The sequence below is a fragment of the Protopterus annectens genome, chromosome 6.part0 (genome assembly GCF_019279795.1).
Source record: "Protopterus annectens isolate FY-2018-M chromosome 6.part0, PAN1.0, whole genome shotgun sequence".
NCBI classification, from domain to species: Eukaryota; Metazoa; Chordata; order Ceratodontiformes; family Protopteridae; genus Protopterus; species Protopterus annectens.
The window spans coordinates 1,293,223,290-1,293,245,472 of NC_056737.1; positions in this window are offsets into that span (position 1 = coordinate 1,293,223,290).

The window sequence follows — 22,183 nt, forward strand, 5'->3', positions numbered from 1 at the left end:
AATGATAATTTTATGACCACTAAAGAAGAGATGACGAAATTTTTGGATGGGATTACCTTCCCGAAAGTTACTGAATCACAAAGAGATTTACTATCGGCCCAGATTACGATAAAGGAAATCCTAGAAGTTATTGATAATCTGAAATTAGGGAAGGCCCTGGTCAGATGGATTCATTAGGAATTCTATAAGGCATTTAAAGTTACTTTAGCCCCTATTCTACTAGATTTATTTAAATCTTTGGCCAGTTATGGTACTAGGGACCCATACATTAACTATTCTAAAACTATCTTGATTCCCAAAAATACATTAGACACTACTAACCCCAATAATTACAGACCGATATCACTTATGAATGTAGATATCAAAATTTTCTCCTCCATACTGGCCAATAGATTGAAAAGAGTAATGGATGGGTTGATCTCCCTGAGCAAGCTGGCTTTATGAGGAGTAGGCACACATGGGATAACACCATAACGTTAGAATCTATAATAAAAATAACCAAACAAGACCCCAATCCTAGATATGCTTTGATATTGGACGCCTGTAAGGCTTTTGATAGGGTGAACTGGGACTTCCTGTTCCTAGCTCTCGGGAAATTTGGCCTTCCTCCTGAATTTATAAACCTCATTAAGGTTTTATATAACAGCTCAAACACTCGTTTATACATAAACAGGAAATTCTCGAATCCGATAAAAATCACTAATGGAACTAGACAGGGATGCCCCCTGTCTCCTCTATTGTTCAATCTATATTTAGAGGTATTGCTTCTGTTTGTGACACAGAGATCTTACCATGCTATTCCTAGGATTTGCAACTCTAATATTAGATTTACTGCCTTCGCAGATGACCTGAATCTGTACTTTATGCACCACTCAAATGATGCCATGAAATTAATAAATTCCCTAAATACTTTTGCTGCAATTTCAGATTTCAAGATTAATGCTAACAAATCTAGTATTTTCCAAATTAATCCTACAGCACACAAACCTCACCTTTTTCCAGTTTTACCTATGCGTATTTGCCAATCCCTTGACTACTTAGGTGTTTCATATGATCGTTCATATTCTTCTGTTCTGCAAGCTAACTTAAACAGAATATGGACCACTATCTCTCATGATATGAAAAGATGGCAATTACTAAAACTTTCTACACTCTCAAAAATTTCTGTTGTCAAAATGAATATTCTCCCAAAAATTCTTTATCAGTGTAACTCCTCCCTATCCCCAGTTACAATCACCTTCATTAAGAAACTACAGAATGAAATCGCAAAATTTGTATGGCACCCAAAGTCGGTTAGAATGTCCTATTATGGACTTACAGTTCCTAAATCAGGAGGGGGCATGGCGATGCCCAATCTCATCCTATACTACAGAATTATTCATGCTAATAGACTCCTAGCAATTGCCAGTTATACCCCTGACTCCCTGTCATGGACTCCCTTGTGGATTAAAATATGGTATAACCACACTCTTAGCAACAACATTAATCCCAAAGTTTTACCCTTCTTGTGAAAACTTCAATTAGAGGAACTAAATTACACAATATGTTGAGAGGTCTAATTGAGAATTTCCAGGAATTATTTAATTCTATGGGATTAGCTAACGCTCTCTTACTACTTCAGCCTCTTCATCTTAATCCCAATATTAAATTGGGGGGTCGGATGATAAATTTGAATAACTTCCCCCTGATTAGGGACTTTACGATGTGGGATTTCTATAAGTTCAAACATCTCTCACTGACAGAACTTAGAGAAGCTCTTTCTTTGTCTAAAGCTTATACTACTATTTTGAGGCAATTAAAGGAACTCACCTTAATTTCCTCACCAAATCAACATAATTTAGATGCTGAAATTACTGTAGTTATGCAGCTTCTACTAAGTCTAAATTCCAAGAAACATATGATTTCCACTGCATACAAGGCATTTTCCTCATATCTATATAGAAACAAACTTATTTTTGCTGACTTCTGGAGCAAACAAGGTGCTAAAATATCCTCGCAACAAAAGACAGATTCGATAAAACTCACGCTCAAACATTCCCCTTTTAAGAAATTCACGTTTACCCAATTTATGATTACAAACAATTTATATTATACCCCAACTCATTTAAATAAATTTAATGCTTCTATATCCACCGCATGCCCTTGTTGTTCACACCCCCAAGCAGACATTATCCATATTTTATGGTTTTGTAAATATGCCCATAACCTATGGTGCTCTCTTAAGGTTAGATTAAGTAAAATGGGATACCATAAGTCAACATTAACTTGGGAAATGGCCTTACTCCATATTACTAATATCAATATGTCATCTCTTCGACTTAAGATATTGATCAATATCTGCCTTCTGGTTAAGTTCTATATTACCAAACATTGGATGGATCGCTCAAAACTATCTTGGGGATGTTTTAGGAATATGGCAATTACATACATAACTTCTCAAAAAATGATTACCACTAGCCCACGTAAAAGACTGGAAAATCAGAGTCTCTGGGATTCTATTTTCCTACTCCTTGCTGAGATTTGATCAAAGGTTTCTACCAGTACCCGTATGTTTTGGAACCTAAATGAATGATAGATGTGTTAGTAGAGGTCTCCTTATTGTATACATTCTATAGAGGGCTACATGTTGGTATGATTGACCAATTGAAAGCATTGGCACTTTGTATATACTTTGTTTATGATAGTAGTTTGAATAGATAGTTTTTTTGTTTACTGTTTGTTTTGATTTAAATATTATAATGCTCATGAATCTCTGATATTTCATAACTGCTGATATTTGTTATTAGTGATTGTGACATACAAAATTGAAATAAAGAATTTTGGAAAAAAAAAAACTGGGGCCCATGGTTTGAGTTTGATGACTCACTCTTATGCTTCACTGAGGCTGTGCGAACTCTGGAACTTGCTAGAAAGTTCTGAGAAGACCTGCAGCAGTCCCTGGTAAACCCCATAGCTGTCATGTGCTTGGGTCTGTTTCTTTTAATAACATGTTGCATACTATCAACATGAGCTTTGCTGCAGTAACTTCTAAAGTTATTCTCATTTGTAAGCATATTTGTGTTCTTTTCCGTGAATTCATATATCTGACAAATCTCAATGGCCTTATTCAAAGTTAAATCACTGTCACAAAGCAAAATCTTTCTCACAGCATTATCTTTAATACCACACACAAGTCTGTCCTTTATTAACTCATCCCTTAAATCACCAAATCTGCATGTTTTAGCTTTATTTCTCAAGTCAGTTATATATGCTGCAAAGGTTTCACCTGGCTTTTGATCCCTTGTGTAAAATAAGTCCCTTTCCATTGTAACATTTGTCTGGGGGTTACACATTTCTCTAAATTTATGTTTTAAGCACACAGGGTCCTCCATTGGCTCAGCCTGTATAACAATATGATGGTTTCCCCCTCTCCAGAATACACAGCAGGTGCATACACAAATAAACATTCTGTTTCTATGGCCTCTGACCCAGCTAAATTAAGTAGAATAAATGCCTTTGTACGGTCGTCTTTATCAGAAAGTGCAGCCTGTATGAAAATGGCGTACTCTTGCTCAAGCACTCTCCAGTTCTCAGCAATATTATTGTTAAACACTAATGGTGAAAGTTTTCGAAATCCATCTGCCATGTCAACAAATTATAGTAAAACACAATGCAACCCAGGTCTACTTGTAATTATACGAACATGCACATGCAGCCAGTACTTGTAATAAAATTCAAATGCACAATAAACTCTTCAAAATACTGTACTTTATGAAATATGCTCTGAAATAGCTGTATTCTATGAAATAGCTTTACCAAATGGGTAGCTAACTGGCTCACTGATAGAACCCACTCAGTCAAAATAGGGGAAGCCACCTCTAGTAGTAGACCCGTAATGAGCGGTGTACCCCAAGGATCAGTCTTGGGGCCTCTACTGTTTGGGATATAATTTTCTTAGGTGCAAGCCAAAACCAGTGATCTGTAGCTGACCAAGTTTGCAGATGACTGCAAGCTGGGTGCTGTCTTAAATTCCCCTAGTGATGTGAACATCCTCCAAGAGGGCCTTACTTACCCAAACTAATGACTGGTGCCAGAAGCATGGCCTCAAACTAAATGCAAAGAAATGCATCATTATCCCCTTTGAGGAAAATGGCATCCCCACTAATTATCACATTAATAACAATGTACTAAGCATGCAATCAGTCATAAGGGACTTGGGCAGCCAGGTTGATAGCAACCTGACTTTTGACCACCACGTTGCCTCCATTGTATGGAAGACTTTCTACATGGCCCACCTCATACATAAGGGTATTTCATCCAGGAACAAGGAGGTCATAACATTCCTGTACTCCTCCCTTATCAGACCCATTATCAAGTACAATGTCCGATTTGGCATGTACCTTGCCAACCACATGCAGCAGCTGGAAAGACCACAGAGGTTCCTGACCAGGAAAATCCATGGTCTCAAACACCTATCATATACAGATAGGCTAAAAGCCCCGTCCCTTTACTCAGTCTCATACAGACTGCTTAGAGGTGACCTGTGTCTGGCATACAAGGCCATCTCAGACCCAGCCTTGATGGAGTTGCTGCACATCCGTAAGTCAAACTCCACTCATGCAACCCCCACGCAAGGTCTTAATCTGGTCTGTGACATTAATAGAACTTGTTGGGATAGATTTGTGTTCCAAAGCACCCCCCCCCCCCTCCCATCTATGCACAGTACCTCTCTAGCCCTCTTTAAGAGGAACCTGGACAACTGGATGAGAAACAGAAAATACACCCCTGAGATCCCACCTGTGTTCCTGCTGGACAGGGGAAACATGCTGAATTTGAGGGAACATAGGCAAAATTCTTGGCTAGGCTTATAAGGGCCTCCAGGCCAACAGCCTAGCATCATCCTATGAACCTAGTAACTGTAGCACTGCACAAATATGTGAGCACTTTATACATGTCTGATAACTTAGCCTCAGTTAATACGAAAAAGTACATGCTTAGCAAAAAAATGTAGTATGTATGCTCTGTTTCAAATTTTGCAAATAAGAAATAGCTTGAGCAGGTTTTAACATTAGAAATTTGTTTCTGACCTGTTTTTAGCAGATTATACATGTAGCAAAGACGGTCCACTTCTGTATATACCGCCAGTACAAATTAGATGCCTCTCAAAGTCAAAGTAGAGAAACTGGAGTTCTTTCTGGTCATTAGATATGCCGCTTTTGATACCATGTCGCTCGTCCCTTACTCCAAGGATGACAAACAGGTGGGGTAGTTCATTTAAGAAGCTTTATTACATGAAAACACATCAGGATGGATGGCAGCTTCAGTAACTGTAAATGAACTGATTAACAGATACAGCTTACACACAGACATACTTACACTACAACATCTAACTGCAAAATGGAACTCTGTCCCTGCTCATGCTCAGTAATCAATACATTAGTACATGCTTACAGGAGGTTATGTAAAGAGATATGTACACTGATCTACAGTGCAGAACAGGATGTTTAACATTTTCCTCGCTGTAGTGAGATCTCGGAGTTACTATATTTAATTAGCAGGGGGTGTGGGAGGTGCAGGGGTGCTTCATACCAATACTAATAAAATAAAAGATATTGTTAAAAATATTGGTCCCTTTTAGCTCATATTCCTGAGTTACATGACGTCTGTATGAATAATCCTGTATTTAGGTATTGGAGGAGTACTATCATAAAAAAACAGAGTATGCTATAAATAACAACTTAGACATAAGTCACAAAATAATTAGAAAGAAAGGCACTTTTAAATGTAACCGATGTGTATTTTTCAAATTTATCTGCACTGAACCTAATCTTATAGACCCTGTTAGAAAATTTGTTTTTCATGTTCATGTATATGGAAATTGTTGTACTACAAATCTGATATATATGGTGATATACAAAGTGTGATTCCTTCTATGTGGGGAAAACTAATCAAAGATTTAAGGATCGCATTAGTAGCCATATTTCAGAGATAAAAAGAAAGGTTTTAACTAATTCCTTTTATAAACACATATATAATACTAATGATACACATACTTTTAGTTTTTAATACTTGAAAACATTTATATTCCACATAGAGGAGGTGATATAATAAATATTTCTGAGAGACATGAAAACAAGTGGATTTTATATTTTAGAGCATTTTCTCCTCCAGGTCTTAATGAAGTTTTTCCTAAAAACCTGAGTTGAAGTTTTTACATAACTGCATCAAGTAAATGTATCATATGTCTCTTTAAGAATACATCTTTTTAAGTTGTTGATTGGAATTTATTGGTCTTAATTTGAGAGGTCTTTTGATTGTATATAATGCATGAGATTATTCACCTGTGTTCTGTTGCAGTGTTAACTCTGAAATTATACCATGACCCTATGCATGCTGATTGGCGACTTATACTAATGGAAAAGGTCTGGTCACCCGGACTTTTCCATTAGTATAAGTCTTAAAATAAGCAATGGACATCTCCGAAAATAATTGTTTCTTTCTCTTAAATAGATTTAACCACGGCTATACTTGCTACTTGAGATTATTTTTAATAAACAATTATTTTTGGTATTACGTGAGGTTCTTGTGGTTCTGGTACAAAATAATATTATGATAAGAAGTTGTTATTCCCACTTATTATATACGGTAGCTTTTATAATGTCTATGTCTAACTTTGTGTTACATGCACCCACTAATGTTTGAAGGATTGATCTTTTATACAGTAGTTTCTTGTATCTGACAAGTTTTAATAGTCTACGGTTATTTTAAGATGTATATATAGGCTTGGGCAGCCATGACTTTTGTACAAGTCCCAAAGGATCCTTAACACTGATATGAGCTGCCACACAATCAAGAAGATTTTACTTCAAGTTAATGTCTCATTAGAAGGGAAGCACCTCAGGAGTACAGTACCACCATTATGTTTTATTGTAGTGCCAGCAATAGAAAATGAATTCAAGGATCTTGTGACTGGACAGAACCCACAACCTTGTGAACTTACTAGCAACAAAAAGAAGTGCACTACCTGCCAGGCTACTGACATTATATGAATACAGTGCTAAAACAGTCAACAAGAAATGTGTCAAGTGCTTGAAATTTGTTTTTACCAGTTTGTATTAAGAGCAGCACCCTTCTGGTATTTTTTCAGCACAAAGATTTAATGAACCTTGAATCCAAACCCCAGCAGTATGGGTGGTATTATGATTTAGTAGTAACAGCTCTGCATCACCAGGCTCTTGTGTTCAGTCCTAATTTTTGATTAATGCCTCTGTTACGTTTGCATGCTCTCCCGGAGTCTAGATGCTTTTTTTTCCTCTGGATATTCCTTTTTTCCTCCCCAAAAAGTCTGCTGGTCAAGTGGCTACACTAATATGTTATTTCTCACCTTGTCATTGTGGCCTGGGTCATGGCTGAAAAGTGTCTACAGGCCAGCCCACTTACCAGGTTACAAATAATAACTGAATAAATTCAAGCACAAAAGCAAGTAAGCAAGGACTCTCTGACAGCCAGTTTTAGCAGGGCAACCCTAATAGTTGATTTTGAGTATTTGTTGCGTATGAGCCACATTTTCAATGGTGGGATTAAAGAAGCTAGACTTTCAACATTGAGGAATTTTGTAAGTGGCAATACCCAAAGCTGAAGGTCCACTAACATAGCAATAGTAAATTTCCCGGGGAAGGCTGCATCTGGTATGTCTGCATGGTAGACAATAGCAGGCTATGACTGGTCACCCATCGAGTTGGCAGTTGGTGTGGAGGGTTAATGTTGTGAGCGCTAGTTACTTGTGGTACAGGATTTTATCCCCTCAGCCCTAAGTTGCCTACTATGTGACCTTATCTATGTAACTTAACCAGACAGTGATGGGAAATTTGGCTAGGCTCTTCAATGGTTCCTTGGACTGCAAGCCTAATAACAATCTATGAACCTAAGGTCAGATATTCTTGAGATATTTAAATATGCAGTGGGTGAATATTTGCCTGACACTTAGTACAGAGGGTTAAGACTCTGTGCTCATAATGATCTGCTTCCTGAAGTCAAGTGCCCAGGGTTTAATTATTTCTACCTCTATCTGCCTACTGTATGACTCTGAGCAAACCCTTAACCATGTAGTGATCTGGTTATCAAACAGAAAAGAAAAGGATAAGTTTATCAACTATGGGATGGGTAAAGCAAATCTAATACCAAATGGGATAGGTTAATTCAAGCACCATAAGGGAAATTAATAGCTTAAAAATGGCCTAGAAGGGCAGCTTGCCTAGTACTTACGTATGAACCTATGAAGTTATGAACTATATGCTAAGGTGCATGTCATTAATCATTATCCACCTAATCTGCTTAGTTATAGGAATGCATTAGGATGCCAGGACAAAGTAGAGAAATGTCTCATAAAAAAGGCAGGGACAGACTGTCATGTGTGTAGATCAGAGATGGAAGTTCTGACCATACATTGAGGTGGCAGCTTGGGGGAGAATGAATGTTTGCAGAGTTGAAAAACTATTTACTGATAGCCTAATGGATGGCTGTGGGCAGTAGTGTATCTAGGGTGGGGTGAAGAGAGGCAGCTGCCTAGGGTGCAATGCGTTGGGCAGCATGATCAGGCAATCCCAATTGCTCTTTAATGCGTACCAGCTTTTAAAAGTTGGTATTGGATTTGTGGTCACACCTGACAGCTGAAGCACTCCATGTGTGGTCTAAACTGTAGGAACTGTAGCAAGCAGTTTGCTACAGTTTAAAAGTAAAAAAATCTTTTATTTTTAACTAAAAGCTAAGTGCTGTAATGCTCCTTGTGCGGTATAAACTGTAGGAACTGCTTGCTACATTTGTATTAAGCAGTTTGCTACAGTTTAATAGACAAAAACATTATATATTATACAAAAAAAGGCCAAATCTCAAGTAGAAAAATCATCCCTGATCAGCATTAGTAAGAAATTGAGGGCCGTCATCAAGTCAACTAAAGCTAATTTTGAAAAGAAAGTTGCCAAGGATGCCAAGGATAACCATAAGGCCTTCTATGGCTACATCAAAAACCTAAATGGCAACACTCAGGTCTGTTCTGAGCTAGTACAAAATGGAACAAAATACACTGACCCTTCTGACATTGCCAACATCTTGGCTGACAGGTTCAGTGCAAATCCCCCCCCCCCCTCACCACCTACAGGGCCTATTACCATTCCAGGGGATTGTGTAAGTCCAATTATTACTGATACATTGGTTAACAAGGCTCTACCTAAAGCTAAAAACACTGCCTCCATGGGACCAGATGGTGTCCCAGGCTGTGTCATACGTGAGCTCCAAAAGGAATTAACCCCGCATCTTAATACTCTGTTCAGCCTCAGCCTCTCCACAGGATATGTGCCCAGAGAATGGCGCACGGCAACGGTTCTCCAGCTACACAAGGGTGGGGCCACAACTGACCCTGGGAACTACCGACCAATAAGCCTGACCAATTTGATCTGTAAGGCTATGGAGCGAAATATTATGGAACTCATAAATGGAGAGATTGGGAACCTCCAGTCGCTGGACCCCACACAGTTCGGCTTCGTCAAGGGCAGATCATGCCTCCTGAACCTGGTGGATTTCTTTGAGACAGTTACTCAGGCTATAGATAAGGGAAAGGAGGTACACACGGCTTACCTTGACCTTGCTAAAGCATTTGACACCATTCCCCATTCGGGTATTATTGATAAGCTCACCAGCCTGGGCATAAACCCTTACGTCACAAGATGGATCACAAACTGGCTCTCAGACAGATCCCATAAAGTAAGAGTAGTGGGATCTATGTCCGAATCCAGACCAGTAATGAGTGGTGTGCCTCAGGGCTCTGTCCTGGGGCCCCTCCTGTTTGGCATATACTTCTCAGAAGTACAGGCAAGCACGGAAGGGCTGTGGCTGACTAAGTTTGTGGACGACTGCAAACTGGGTGCTATAATAGAGTCTCCAGCCGACATGGAGATCCTCCAGAAGGGCCTAAATAAGACTGATGCATGGTGTCAAAGCCATGGTCTCAAGCTAAATGCAAAAAAATGCATAGTAATCCCCTTTGAAAAAACAGAGTACCCGCAAACTACAACATAGGAGGTAATCCCCTGAAATCTGAAGAAAAAATAAGGGATCTAGAGACCCAAGTAGATAGCCAGCTTTCCTTTGATAACCATGTTGCCAAAGTGGTTAGAAAATCCTTCTATGTGACCCATCTGATCATGAAAGGGTTCGCATGAAGATCTACGGATGTAATGGTGCCCCTCTACTCTTCCCTCATCAGACCCATTATTGAGTACAATGCACCAATTGGAATGTACCTGGCTAGGCATTTCCAGCAGCTGGAGAGACCACAGAGGTACCTAACCAAGAGAATTACTGGCCACAAACAGTTGCCCTATGCAGCATGATTAAAAAAGCTAAGACTGTTCTCTGTTGCATACCGCTTTCTCAGAGGCGATCTCTGTCTAACATACAGAGCCATGTCCAACCCAGAATTGTTGAACATGCTCCATCTTAGCAAAACCAAATCTACTCGAGCTACACGCTCTAGGGATATAAACCTCAACACAACAATGAATAGAACATGCTGGAGGGATAGATTCCCTTCGCAGAGACTTCCCTTACTATGGAACAGGGTCCCGATCTACATAAGACAGAGCCCCTCACTATCACTCTTCAAGAGGAACCTTGATGAGTGGATGGGTAACAGAAAGTTCACACCGGGGATCACACCAACAGCACTACTAGATAGGGGCCAAGGGTACTAGCTGCTAGTACAAGGGTCTAGGGAACTACTAAAGGGACGGTGAATACCGCACAACATGGCTGGGCTAATATATGCCTTCGGGCAGATAGCTCAGAACCAACCTATGAACCTATTTATTTTTAAACTAAGACATGAATGCTGTAGCTTACCAGTTATGGTATAAACTGTAGCAGCTGCTTGCTACATTTGTAATAAGCAGTTTGGTACAGTTTAAAAAAAGAAATAAATTGTTTCTTTTTTTTTAAACTAAAACTGAGCACTGTAGCACACCATGCAGGCTAGTAGCAACTGTATGCTACATTTGCTGCAAGCAATTTGCTACAGTTTAAAAGAAAAAAGTATTTTTTTTAATTTTTTTTTTTACTAAAATGAAAGAAAGAGGGTCGGGGGCAAGGTGCAAAAACAGAATAGATTGGCTCGGGTAGGAGGCAGCGGGGCATGTTGTCTTGAAGGAATAAATGATTATTATTGTTATTATTATTATTATTATTTTTTTTTGTTCATCATCTGAAGAGCTGGATGGGGGATTGGATACTGTTTTCAGAATGCCAACCACTTGGGAGCCTGATGAAGTTGTTTTGAAGAGGTTCTTATCTTTCTTCACTTGAAGAGGTGGGGGCGGCATGCTCCTTTCTTGTACTAGCACAGAGCACTGGGTGAACCAACAAGCTCTTCAGGCCATGCAGGCTAATTATAAAAAAAACTGTGATGGAACAGATGCTATGGGTAGGCTGAAAAATGGAGGTCAAATGCAGCCATGATGAGAAGATATAATAGAGTAGAGACTAGCTGTTATCTTGTTGCATCAGATGTAGGATGGGCAAGGACACTGATCAAGCAGGCATCATTAAAAAATGACTGTCCATCAGGATGGGATTGGGTTGGCTGGAGGAACTCAAATGGCTGCCACACTTGGTGTGAAATTTCGAGAGACTCCAGTCTCTACCAGGATGGGTATAGGGAATGAGAGCTCAGAATGTTGCCAAGATATATCTTGGAAATTGCAGGGCTCCAGCTGTTGTTGGAATGCAGGTAGTCAGCGACTTATTAGGAGGGTTGAGTGTCTTTACGGTGCCAAGGCGTTGGTGGCTTCCAAATTAGAAGGAGATAACGGTTATTAGGCTAAGCTTAAATATTTTACAAATGCAGTTAGCCTAATCTATGAATCTATGAATCTATGAAAAGCATTTTTATTCCACTGGTACATTTCCACAATAATGATAAAGGGAAGGGTACACCACTGACAACAGTGTCTTCAAGAATCCCAAGTCACTGGCAGTGCATGTTATTAAAGATACTCTGCTTACACTTAGTACAGTTGTAGAGGTAGTGTGCAGAGTTCTGAGAAGGGCCTTCCTTGAATCAGGCGTCACTATTTTTGGTTCTAACTGCTGATGCAATCCCAGAGCAGGCTATATTTTAATGATATATGTTCATAAAGCAGAGAAACATAGTGATAATATTGAATGCACATTACAAAAACTGAAAAACAAGAGGTGATGGGCAACACTCTTGCCTGAAAATGCAAACATATACATTTTTCACAGTATCTTTGTATTATAAGATCAAAACAAACTTTCTGGACACATACAAGACATATCAAAATTAATAAACCCAGCTCCAGTGTTACAGCAAATCATACATCTGAATTGCCTAGAATTTTGCAGCATGTGTAGATTTCTGCCTCGTATTTATAGCCTGTTCCTCATAAAATTTGTGGGTTTCTGGCATATTATTAAGGATTGAAGTCACTAAATAATAACAGACATTTAAGTTTCAGACTTCATATCCTTCAGAAAAAGGATGTTAATGCAAAACATGCTCTTCTGACAACCTTCTAAGCTTATAACAGCAATGTTTAAAATCTGTCTCTGATTTAGGCACTCTGTCCCCCCATTTATTTTTTGACTCTATCCAAAATTCTTGCACTAAAAGGTTTAGAAGTATGCATTATAGCTTTCCAACTGACCTCCAAAAAGCGAGTGCGTATATATACACACACACACACACACACACACACACACACAGACACACACACACACACGCACACACACACACACACACACACACACACACACACACACACACACACACACACACACACACACACACATACATTCAGTGAAAACTGGCACATTTGTCTACTTATCTCCTTAGTCATTGAACAACAGTCTACAGGAAATCTGTGGCAGTGCTCTGCATTAAATCAAGCTAATGTAGGACAGCAGTAAATTTAAGAAATGCTCTGGAGTCTGTGGCTGGCACAGCCCTTCACGTCCTTCTATAGTAAATATCAAGAGATTCAAGACAAAAGACCATTCTCAGCACTGGAGAACCATGCATAACTTAAATCTTGCTGTGGAAGGGAGAGTAGGACTGTGCAAGCTGCCACCTCCTCAAAGCTATAAAACACAATTACTTTGAGAACTACAAAACATGAACAGTCAAGCAAAGACATCCTGCTCAATCATGCCACAGCCCCGTCAGACAGCATTACTCTTGACTAAGACAACTGATGTAATGGCATTTCTCACACAGTATAAGGACACACATTTTGGCCACTTCTAAGAAGTGAGCTGCCTAAACTGGATGACTGTCAAATGGAAAAAATAATATGATAAGCGCATATTCACTTTCAATTTTCTATACTTTTAACACTGTCTACATCTTGTCAGCCTGTTGTCAAAGTTTAACTAGTCAGGAATCTATCCTCTTCGAAACATTGCTCTCTATCCCCAAAACTCACTTAAAAACTAGCAATGAAACACCAAGGCTGGGATTCAGAAACAAACAGTTCAATGAGTATAACAAAACTGTATAATAAACAGCAGTGTGTAAGGCAAGGCTGATTTGGAGACAATGGTAGCATGGTTGCACAAGAACATGAAATAGCATAGCTGCCATGTTATGGAAATGAGTGAACTATAAAAACGAGGCCAATAGTGAATGCAAATAAAGACAAATGACATGGTGGAGTGATTTAGAAATGTATTAAAAATGCAAGATAAACCAAGAGTGCAAGTTTAGCTGCACATCATAAAATCCTGATGAAGAGAGACAAAGGAGCTCTGATACAATGCTAGAGGTAGCAGCAGGATTAACTGCAGTGTACATGTTAGAGTTGCTGCCAAAGGAGATAAATGCACCTGACATTCTATCAGCTCCACAGTGCAGAAATAGTACACTGCCACCAAATAGGTAACAAACACCATACAGAAGTTGGTACACGTGCTGCCCTCAACATACAAGCAAATTTGATGCATGGGATGCAGGAAATGCTACTTGCTGTGGACACAAAGGTATGAGTGGTACTGACAGTCTTTGCTACATTGAACTTCCTGCAAAGAACAGGAGACATTGTGTGTACATTCCCAGCATCTGCCTTACAGATACCATATGAGCTTCTCAATGCCATTTTACAGCACATGGAGGGGTGGGCACTCTAAGAAATTCATACCCTTTTTCCTGGAGGTAAATGGCACAACTGACTACACCAACACTGCCATCAAGGTCCCATTTGGAACACAGAGACTAATTCTATTCTACCAACTACCGGGTGGTCTGAAATCTGTGTGACCCCAGGCAGTACCCACAATTTTCACATCTGACACATTTGCAACTTACATCAGTGGTATGTGTGCGGTAATTTCCCTAAGGAATATCGTAATGGTGGTGCAGGATATGCTCTGCAGATATGGTTCATAACACCCATACAAAATTCACAGACCATGGCAGAGAATGAATACAACTCTGCAATGTTGTAATCTTGCATCATAATCAAACATGCACAGGAGTTTGCATGAAGAAAGCCCAGTTCTACTGTTTATGCACCTCTGGTGACACACTGTGGTATAACCTGCAGCAAGATATTTACTGTGCATAATGTAACACAACAAGCATAGCAGGATATTGCCATTAGAGAAGATAATGTACCAGAGCCAAAAATAAAGGGGGGACCTTGTCAGGAGTTTGTGGAGGAGCTACCTGCTGGTGATGAATATGTGAGGTGCAGGGGGTGCAATACATCATGATTCTGGATAAGAGGCAGACTAGTTATCAACTTTTGGCCAGATTATACAAACAACAACAGTGATGCATGCAGTACTACAACCAGCCTATGCTATATACTGCAGGGACTGGACATGCTGTGCAACAGACACAAGCTATCCTGGTAACACTGAAGGCAGAGCACAACTGTCATCATATGCACAGGTGGGGAGAGCCAAAGTGAGGGGTTTCCATGGACACTGTATTAGGGGTGCTATAATGATGTGGATGTGTGTGCCCGTGTCATGGCCTGGTGAGTATGGCAAGCTTATAAGACTATGCGGGGAAGAGGTACTATCTACAGTGTGGGTAGGTGTCCAGAGGTTCACAGGCAGGGGTACACTGAGTTGTGCTAACTTCATGGCGGAGACCAGGAAATGTACTATTAATATTTTGGGGGCGAGAAGCTGGGAGGGAATTCCCCTTGCAGAAGTGAGTGGATGGCTTTCAATGTCATCTCATTGTATGACCTCCCCCAGTGTTTCACCAATTATGTATGGTTAAGGACAGGGAAGGCAAGTACAAAACTTAGATGAATGACTGACAAACAGCTAGGGGCAAAGAGTTCCCCAGAAAAAAAGAAGAGATGCGTCTGATTACAACTCCTCAGGGAAATGTTACAGAACACGTTATGCACTTACCAGCAAGTTCATATTCAAAAGAATATGCGTGTGTGCACGTGCACACATATGTATATCTATCCATCTATCCATATCTACAGTTATAGATATATGATATACAGCTATATGTATGTGAAGTATAATGTTTGTTAATGTTAATTTAATATAATTTGATTACATTTGTATAAATGTAAATTTGCCTGTGTCACAAGTGATGATTCAACAAAGGTGTTTAAAAAAAAGATACAAGTGTGTTTGTGTGCCTGTATATATACACCAGAGCCACAAGTTCGTTAAAAACACATGCTTAATATCAAAAGAAAAAGAGCACAATGAAAAAACAGCCCAGTCAGCTTCCTGGTATCCAGAAAATGTGAAAAGCAATGCTTTTTTAATATTCTGAAGTCTATGTTATCAGTCCAAAAACAATATCTGCACCTTCAAGCAGTTCCTCATGTACTCATAGCTACAGACTATGACAGGCCTTCCCTTCAGCAACCATGAAAAACCTATGATCAAAATCAGTCCCGGGCCACATCCACAATAAGGTCTGAAAGGGATGCTAATCTCCATGAGTACTGGACCTTCCAGTAAGCCTCTGCTAAACCTCTGATTGAGGATCTTACTTCCTGATTTATCCCTTGCAGGTAGCAAAACATTATACTAGCACCAACTAGTAATTACAAAGTAATATAATTAATTGCCTGACTGAACAACTGAGATAACTTTAAGCTACATTTCCACACTTTTAGAGGCATATAACCTACTGGCAATATTTGTATGTAACATGATGTATATATGTGCTAGAGTTTTGGGTTTATGTTTTATGTGTGTGTGTCCATTTATATATATATATATATATATATATATATATATATATATATATATATATGTGTGTATATATATATATATATATATATATATATATATATATATATATATATGTATAGGTTTACTATCAAAACTTCGAAAATAAAAAAAAAGTGTACCTAACGTCGAATTGTAACATTGGAAATGAACATTTCCGTATGCACCTAATGTCGAAAACAGCTGTTAATTGTTGAAAATGTTGCTCACAACATTTTTGACAATTAACAGCACTCCCACCCTTCCCTTAACTCCCTACCTAACTAGCCTACACTCACATCTATGCAGGGGGCAAGCCCCCCTGTGCCCCCCACAACCCCCCCAACTTAATATTCCAACTCCGAGATTGCACTACAGTGAGGAAAGGGATGTATTTCCCTAACCGCACTGTACCACGATCCCCTTACATGAGTGAACGTTATAATTGCGAATGCACAGTCCATTCGCAATGATAACGTTCGCTCACATCACCTGCCGAACTATGAAGTATTCGAACATATGTTGTTCTAATACTTCATAGCCGTGCAATTGCACGTCGGCATTGTGATAGTAAACTATATATATATATATATATATATATATATATATATATATATATATATATATATAAATAACATGAACATAAACTGGGATTCTGTTCCAGAGTATGGGAAGCCTCTGAGTTATGAATCAGTCCCTCCAGCATGTCCTATTCATATTTGTGCTGAGGTTTAAATCTTTAGCTCTCGTGGTTCTGATGGATTTGGATTTTTTGAGGTGGAGCATGTCCATCAATTCCTGATTGGACATGGCCTTGTACGTCAGGCACAGATCACCTCTGAGTAGGCGGTATGCTACTGAATAGAGCTGGAGTTTCTTTAGTCTGGCAGCATATGACATATGTTGGAGACCCTTGATCTTCTTGGTGAGGTACTTTTGGGGTCTCTCTAGCTGTTGCAAGTGCCGGGTGAGGTACATACCAAATGGGGCATTGTACTCAATCATGGGCCTGATAAGGGAGGAGTATAGGGATACAATGACCTCCTTTGATCTGGATGAGAATCCCTTCATGATAAGGTGGGCAAGGTAGAAAGTCTTTCTAACCACTTTGGCTACGTGGGTGTCAAATGAGAGGTCACTATCGACTTGGGTCCCCAGGTCTCTGATTACTTTTTCCGTACTCAGTGGGTTGCTGTCTATGTGACAATTTGTGGGTACTTTGTTTTTCCCAAAGGGGATGACTATACATTTTTTGGCATTTAGTTTAAGGCCATGACTCCGGCACCAGTTGTCAGTCTCAGTGAGGCCTTTCTGTAGGATGTATGTGTCAGCTGGTGTATCGACTATATCACCTAGTTTGCAGTCATCTGCGAACTTTGTCAGCCACAACCCTCCCATGTTTGCTTTCACATCTGAGAAATAAATGCCGAACAAGAGGGGTCCCAGGACAGAGCCCTGTGGGACACCACTTGTGACTGGCTTTGAGTCTGACATGGCTCCAGTGATTTTGACTTTATGGGTTCTATCCTTTAGCCAGTTTGCAACCCATCTTGTGACATATGGATTTACATTTAAGCTGTTGAGCTTGTCTACGATGCCAGAGTGGGGTATTCTGTCGAAAGCTTTAGCCAAGTCCAGGTAGGCTGTATGGACTGCTTTGCCCTCATCAATGGCTCTAGTGACTGTTTCAAAAAAGTCAGCCAGGTTCAAAAGGCAGGATCTGCCCTTTACAAAGCCGAACTGGGTGGGATCAAGTGTCCGTAAGTCCCCAATGTCTCTGTTTATAAGTTCCATAATGATTCTTTCCATAGCTTTGCAGACCAGGCTGGTTAAGCTTATGGGGCGGTAGTTACCAGGGTCTGTAGAGGTGCCTCCTTTGTGGAGTGGGACTACTGTTGCTGTACGCCAGTGTTCAGGTACATATCCTGTAGTAAGGCTAAGGTTAAATAGCATTTTTATGTGCAGATTTAGCTCCTCTTGGAGTTCACATAGCACGCAACCCGGTATACCGTCAGGTCCCATTGATGCTGTGTTTTTAGCTTTGCTGAGGGCGGTTCTCACCTGGACATCTGAGATGACAGGGAGGTTACATTCAGCTGGGATAAGTATTTCTTCTTTTGGGGGTGAGGGAGGGGAGAAATTTGCACTGAACCTGTCTGCCAGAATGTTGGCAATATCTGTGGGTTCAGTGTATTTTTTGTCATTGTGAACTAACTCTGAACATATCTGAGGGTGGGATCAAGTGTCCGTAAGTCCCCAATGTCTCTGTTTATAAGTTCCATAATGATTCTTTCCATAGCTTTGCAGACCAGGCTGGTTAAGCTTATGGGGCGGTAGTTACCAGGGTCTGTAGAGGTGCCTCCTTTGTGGAATGGGACTACTGTTGCTGTACGCCAGTGTTCAGGTACATATCCTGTAGTAAGGCTAAGGTTAAATAGCATTTTTATGTGCAGATTTAGCTCCTCTTGGAGTTCACGTAGCACGCAACCCGGTATACCGTCAGGTCCCATTGATGCTGTGTTTTTAGCTTTGCTGAGGGCGGTTCTCACCTGGGCATCTGAGATGACAGGGAGGTTACATTCAGCTGGGATAAGTATTTCTTCTTTTGGGGGTGAGGGAGGGGAGAAATTTGCACTGAACCTGTCTGCCAGAATGTTGGCAATATCTGTGGGTTCAGTGTATTTTTTTGTCATTGTGAACTAACTCTGAACATATCTGAGGGTTTCCGCCCAGGTTTCTAACATAACAGAAGAAGGCCTTGTGGTTATCTTTAGTGTCCATAGTGATTTTTCTCTCAAAGTTGGCCTTGGATGTTTTTATGAGAGAACGTAGCTTTCTACTAGTGCTGGTCAGAGATGCCTTCTCTTTATGGGATTTTGCTCTGTCGTGCAGTAGCTTCATTCTTTTGTTATACAATTTGTTTATGGCTGGGGTCCACCAGACAGGACGCCTGCCCTTGGTAGAGAGGATCTTGGTTTTATTTGGGATTGCATGATCCATGCATTCTTGGAGATGTCCGTAGAAAGCATCTGTGAAGGATTCTGCATTGTGGGATGAGGTTTCCACTGGCCCAGTGGGCTTAAAGTATACCATCTCAGTTTTAAGAAGTGTAAAGTCGGCTTTTGAGAAGTTTTTCACTGTAGTCTTTTGTGTTGGGGGTGGAGGTGGGATATGTATATCTAGGGTGATTAGTTTGTGGTCAGATCTCACTAGTGAGGGGTATACTTCCTGTGTGGAGCACTTTTTCCCCATGTTTGTGATGATCAGGTCTAGTATATTATCTCCCCTTGTGGGGGAGGTGACTAGCTGTTCCATTGCATTTGAATTTATGAATTCCAGGAACCTTTGGGCTAGGATGTTTGGGCTAGAATAATGCACCCAGTCTATGTTAGGGTAGTTGAAGTCTCCCAATATGATGGTGTTTGGTGAGACATTCATATCCTCCAATGTCTTCAGGAAGGCTGAATGGGGTTCCTGAGATTGGGAGGGTAGTCTGTAACATGCTACCAGTTGTATAGCAGTTTTGCCTACGGTTAGTTGCACCTGGATGGTCTCTGATGCTTCATGTGTTGCCACTAACCTGGAGGTGTGGGTGTCCTTGATGAATATGGACACTCCCCCTCCCTTTTTGGTTTGGCCTGAGTTTTGGGGCCGAAAAGCAAGATACGAGGTATAGCCTGGTAGCACTGGGGTGCTCTCATGAGCCTTGAACCAGGTTTCAGTTACTGCACAGACATCGATGTTCTCCATACTGAGGAGTGCTTTGAGAGACTGCACCTTGAGATTTAGACTTCTGGCGTTGAGCAGCATTACCCTTAATTTTTTTCCATTTTTGTTTTCTAAGGAGGTGGGTTTGTCTTTTGAGCCTTGCCTAAAAAAGGCACTATGGGGGTGGCAAGAGCCTTAGCCAATATCCGGAAGCCCAGTGGTGACAGATGCAAGCTGTCCCTTGTGAAGCAGCGTGGCTTGTCCAGCATGTCATCCCAAGCAGACAGACATTGGATCCCCATAGAATAACACCAGTATTTGAGCCAATTATTAAAGCTGATCATCTTATCTTTGTATTGTGGCATCATTCTTGGTGAGGGCAAGATGCTGCTCAGGGTCAGGGTCATACCAGCCTGGGCTACATAATCAGAGAGCTCCTCTATGTCTCTTTTCATGTAGTCCAGGGAGGTACGTCTCAGGTCATTCACGCCGGCATGGACAATGATGGAGTCATATTTGTACTTGCTTTGGAGTGACCTGAGTGCATGTGTTATGTGGCGGATCCTAGCTCCCGATAGGCAGCTCACCGTTACCCTCTCCTTGTTCAGCCTGGTAAGTGGATCGTCAGTGTGTCTGACTATAGAGTCACCTATTACTAGTGTATCAGGCATGGTATTTGGCCTTAAGGGCTGTGATTGTTTGACATACTGATTTATTGAAGTATGTGTTGCATGTGTTATGTTTTGAGGTGGTGGATTTTTGGGTGTCTGCTTTGGGAGCCTCTGTTGTTTTGGTAAGTTTTTTGTTAGAGCCTCCGAGTATGTCTTTGTGTTATTATGTGTTTGGTTTGCAGTTGTGGTAGGTCTATGTGGGGCTGGGTTTGGTGTGTGTGTGGTTACCTTCTCCTCCTGTCTGGTCTTGCCAGTCCTGAGATGAGAGAGTTCAGCCTCCAGTTTGGCTATATAATTGCATCTCTCACATGTATTTGTGTTTGTTGGGAGGAGGAAAGGGTTGTCTGTGTACATGAGACAATTGTAGCATTGTCTCAAGATTCCCAGATTAACCAGCTGAACCGGAGAGGATGCTAGTAATCTACCACTCGACGTGCTAGAATATTATAAGGGAGTGCTTTGCCTTTAAGGGAAGTGAGTACTCACAGGGGTGGTAGGTGGATGTAGTGCTTACTTTAGTTAGCGAGTGCTTACTTAGAAGAGAGGTTTTGAGAACAAGTGCTAGGCTTATAATAAAGCGATGTTCTTCCAGAAGATTTCTATACTTGCAACTATATTTATGCTTTCTCTACATTTCTTGCCTTCTCATCTGGTCCTTCTTATGTTCTTTCTTTTGTTTTTTGGCACATCCAGTTGCTGCCTGATTTGTATCCACTTCTGGCTTGATTTCCATTCCTGCTTGATGCCACTATGCTTTTGCTAAATTAAGCAGAGAAGTCATCTTACAGTTATTCTCCAAATATCATGAACAGATAAACCAAATTGTAGAATTGGACACAGGAAAAGAAAAACGCTCTCTTAATTTAAAACACAATTTATTAGATAACTATACAAACAAAAAAAACGCAAAACAGATGAACCAGAATGGCTTCAGTGGTGAAAAAACAATCCACTAGGTGTATAATATGTAACAAAGCAATTTATTAACAACACACAGAGGAAAAAATAAAATAAATAAATAAATGAATAATATTAATCTAAATGAGTCAAATCCAAGCGCTTTCGTCTCCTGTGTAGGAGACTTTTTCAAGAACAGAGCATGCCCAACAACTGAAACACTTTTACACCATCATTAATTAAGTTTCAAAACAAAAGCACCAATCATTTTCTGTTTTCACTAATTGAATCCTTTGGTGTAGGGTGTGATAGTTAAAGGTATAACACAATGAAATGTGCAATAAAATATGCAGTTTTACCATGAGTCAAACCAACACAAATAATAAAAAAAGTGTGTGTGTGTATACCATTTGTGCATTACAATCAGTTGTCATGAAATTAGAAAGTAAAAATATATATTAAAAAGTATATAACTAATATACTTGTGTTAGGTTTTACAAGTGCATATACATACGTACATGCTTGTGTAACCTAGTCACGAAAATTTATGAATATATAAATGAATAATGTCTGTATAGTAAAAGCTAAAATATGTATGCAGATATATAACTTGTATACACAATAAAATTCATTTTAGAGGGTCAGAATGAACATAATTAATAAAATTA